The sequence below is a fragment of the Schistocerca nitens genome, chromosome 9, assembly GCF_023898315.1.
Source record: "Schistocerca nitens isolate TAMUIC-IGC-003100 chromosome 9, iqSchNite1.1, whole genome shotgun sequence".
Classification (NCBI taxonomy): Eukaryota; Metazoa; Arthropoda; class Insecta; order Orthoptera; family Acrididae; genus Schistocerca; species Schistocerca nitens.
Window position 1 is genome coordinate 50,118,133 of NC_064622.1, and position 4,031 is coordinate 50,122,163.

The following is a 4,031-nucleotide window of genomic DNA, read 5'->3' on the forward strand; positions in this document are numbered from 1 at the left end:
TTCGCAACCGTCTCCATGAAGCTGGGCTACGGTCCCGCACACCGTTAGGCCGTCTTCCGCTCATGCCCCAACATCGTGCAGCCCGCCTCCAGTGGTTTCGCGACAGGCGTGAATGGAGGGACGAATGGAGACGTGTCGTCTTCAGCGATGAGAGTCGCTTCTGCCTTGGTGCCAATGATGGTCGTATGCGTGTTTGGCGCCGTGCAGGTGAGCGCCACAATCAGGACTGCATACGACCGAGGCACACAGGGCCAACACCCGGCATCATGGTGTGGGGAGCGATCTCCTACACTGGCCGTACACCACTGGTGATCGTCGAGGGGACACTGAATAGTGCACGGTACATCCAAACCGTCATCGAACCCATCGTTCTACCATTCCTAGACCGGCAAGGGAACTTGCTGTTCCAACAGGACAATGCACGTCCGCATGTATCCCGTGCCACCCAACGTGCTCTAGAAGGTGTAAGTCAACTACCCTGGCCAGCAAGATCTCCGGATCTGTCCCCCATTGAGCATGTTTGGGACTGGATGAAGCGTCGTCTCACGCGGTCTGCACGTCCAGCACGAACGCTGGTCCAACTGAGGCGCCAGGTGGAAATGGCATGGCAAGCCGTTCCACAGGACTACATCCAGCATCTCTACGATCGTCTCCATGGGAGAATAGCAGCCTGCATTGCTGCGAAAGGTGGATATACACTGTACTAGTGCCGACATTGTGCATGCTCTGTTGCCTGTGTCTATGTGCCTGTGGTTCTGTCAGTGTGATCATGTGATGTATCTGACCCCAGGAATGTGTCAATAAAGTTTCCCCTTCCTGGGACAATGAATTCACGGTGTTCTTATTTCAATTTCCAGGAGTGTATTACTTAAAAGGTCTTCGAGCCACTCACACATCAGTGGACCTATTCCGTAGTCGCGTGTCCTCATTAACCGTCTGCAATGGAGCACCGTGTCAAAAGCTTTCCGGCAATCTAGAAATATGAATTATCCCTGATGCCCTTCATCTATTATTCTCAGTATATCAAGTGAGGAAAGGGGAAGCTGAGTTTCGCACTAGCGATGCTTTTTAAACCAATGTTTAGTCGTGGACGTAAGCTTCTCAGTCTCAAGAATGTTTATTATATCTGAACTTAGAATATGTTCAATTATTCTGCAGCAAACCGATGTTAGGAATATTGGTCTGTAATTTTGCGAGTCAGGTCTTTTACTCTTCTTATATACTGGAGTCACCTGTGTTTTCCAGTCGCTTGGGAATTTGTGCTGGGCGAGAGATTTCCGATAAAAGTAGGCTACGTAAGTGTGTAGAGTACTCTTTGTAAAATCGAATTGGGATTCCATCCGGACTGGTGATTTACTTACTTTCAAATTTTTCTGTTGTTTCTCTACGCCAGAAATGCTTATTACTGTGCCGTTCATACGGGTGTCTGTCCGATGGTCAAAAGACGGTACGTTTCTACGATTCTTCGGGGTGAACGATTTCTTGAACGTAAAATTTAAAAATTCGTCTTTGGTTTCGCTATCTTCAACAACAACACCTGGCTGGTCAACACCATTCAACTGAACGGAAGCCTCAGATCTGTTTAGCGATTTAGCATAGGACCAGAATTTCCTTGGGTATTTTTTGAACCATCTGTAACACATCCTTCTCTCGCTTTATTTAGAACGCTTGTTTTGCAGTTGCTAACATTATCGAGGATAGTGGATATTTTTTGTATGGGAGCAAAGAAAAGACATAGAGATGACGAGGGATAGTTGAAGAGCTTTGTCCGTATGCCTGTTACCATTCTCGTATCCCTTTTTCTATCTTTTACTATCCTTTCAATTATTGTTCACAGTAATTTAGTAGATACTAGCTACCCACCCTGGTTTCATGTGAGTAACACTTGCGATCTACTATTATTTTGTTATAAATCCGACCATGGACAACAAACGTTTATTATTCATTTAATTAATTTCAATCAACGATGACTATCTTCAGACCTGAGGAAATCCAGTAAACTACATAATACGTTTCATTGCTTCTCTGGATGTTGCAGTCACATTTATTATCCAAACAAAAAACGTTACAAAATAAAGAAAAGATGTGAGTACTGTGGACATCATTGTGCCCTACATGTTAATGCTTGAAAGAATTTACAATCTACAGTCAGACAACTTGTCTGGCGTTGTGGTAATTCTGTTTATAGGCCACTGCAGTGAGATATGATTAAAATTCTGAGAACAACATTGGATACCAGAATATCAACCCAACTTATTCATGCAGCACACACCAGGAGATTTCTCAGCAGGCACGAATGTTATCATTTCATGTGTAATTGGCGTTTAGAGTGACTTCTTATGGCAATGACTGTAGTTGCTAACTATCTCTGCGTCCAATCCACCCGACGCCATTTCGGCGAGAGTTACAGCCATTTGCCGACTGCCCAAATGCTGTGCCCATGCGATATGACCTTGTTTTCTGTGTTACCTTTTCCCACATTTGCTTTCGCACCCCTCAGACGTTAACTCTATGTCAAAAAATCTATTCTGAACAGGTCGAAGTTTGGTCAGTCCCACATCGCAGGTCATTTAAGAAGTCGGCGGAGCTCACACTGGACTCCCAGTAACGGTAGCTCACGCCGACCTGCCACTGCACTCACATAGCCTGGTGGAATGCCAAGGAGTTTTGTCAGTCATCACTAGATGGCAATGGCATCGTTTACACCGCATTGGTGGACTTTAATTCATCATAGTTATGCCAGTTTACACGAAATACTTATGAACTACATACAAAACTATTCCTTATCAATAAATCTGTGTTTTCGTGCAAATCCTATCAAAATCTCTGCAGCAGTACCTGAGATTAGCCTGAATACACATACAGGAACCGCTGTGATGGCTTTTAAGTAATGCACGTATAGCTAAATACCTAGTAAATAGCAAAAAGCACTTTTACAGAACGTTATTATATGTTAGAAAATGATATCAGCATAATATACTGGTGCCAAAAATGAAAGCAACGAATTGCTATTTTCCCGTCCAGTGTCTCATTCACGATATATTCATACAAACTGTCAACGAGTGTCTGATCGGAAGATGACATACCGATCAACGGACAACCACGCCAGCAATGACGTCGTGGCACCTATCACGCTGGGCAGTGTTTGCTGGGAAGTCCCACATTCACAATCGCTGTGTGCACAGTCACAGACGGTGCAGTATGGCACAGAGAAGTCGCCTACAGGCTCTCTGCTGTGGAGGGCCATAGGAAGAATGGAAGTAGCAAACTGATGTGGCCCGTGGCCCGATGACTTGATGTGAATCGTTCTGTTGTTTCTAGGATGAGGTGACAGTTTATAGGGACCGAAACCGTTTCCCGGAGCAGGACAGGACCAACCACATGTGACATCAGAAACAGTGGACCGCTATTCGGATGTAAGGGCACAACGTACTGTAGTGCAACTGGAATCTGACCACTGAGCATCCACTGGACGTGTTTTGTCGAGGCAAACGGTGTACAGAAGGCTTCAGTAGAGTGGCTTTTGTTGTTGGAGACCTGCAGTCTGTTTACCTCTGGCGTGCCTTCACAAAAAAGAAAATCTTGAGTGGAGCCGTCAACATACCACTTCGATTGTCTATCGGTGGGCAAATGTTCTTTTAACAGATAGGTCACGATTTGGTCTGGAGAGTGATTCTTAACGGCTTCGCATATAGAGGGCACATGGAACACTATTACGAGACCCAAACATTGTGGAAAGAGATTCATGTAGGAGGATCCCCCCAAGGAGACTACATTGGCCACTCGAATACCTCTTCATGAAGTTGTACGGGTCAATCAGCAGGATTTAACTGCTGTCACGTACCATGAGGAGATCTTGGGAGCCGGCCGGAGTGGCCGTGCGGTTCTAGGCGCTACAGTCTGGAGCCGAGCGACCGCTACGGTCGCAGGTTCGAATCCTGCCTCGGGCATGGATGTGTGTGATGTCCTTAGGTTAGTTAGGTTTAAGTACTTCTAAGTTCTAGGCGACTGATGACCTCAGAAGTTAAGTC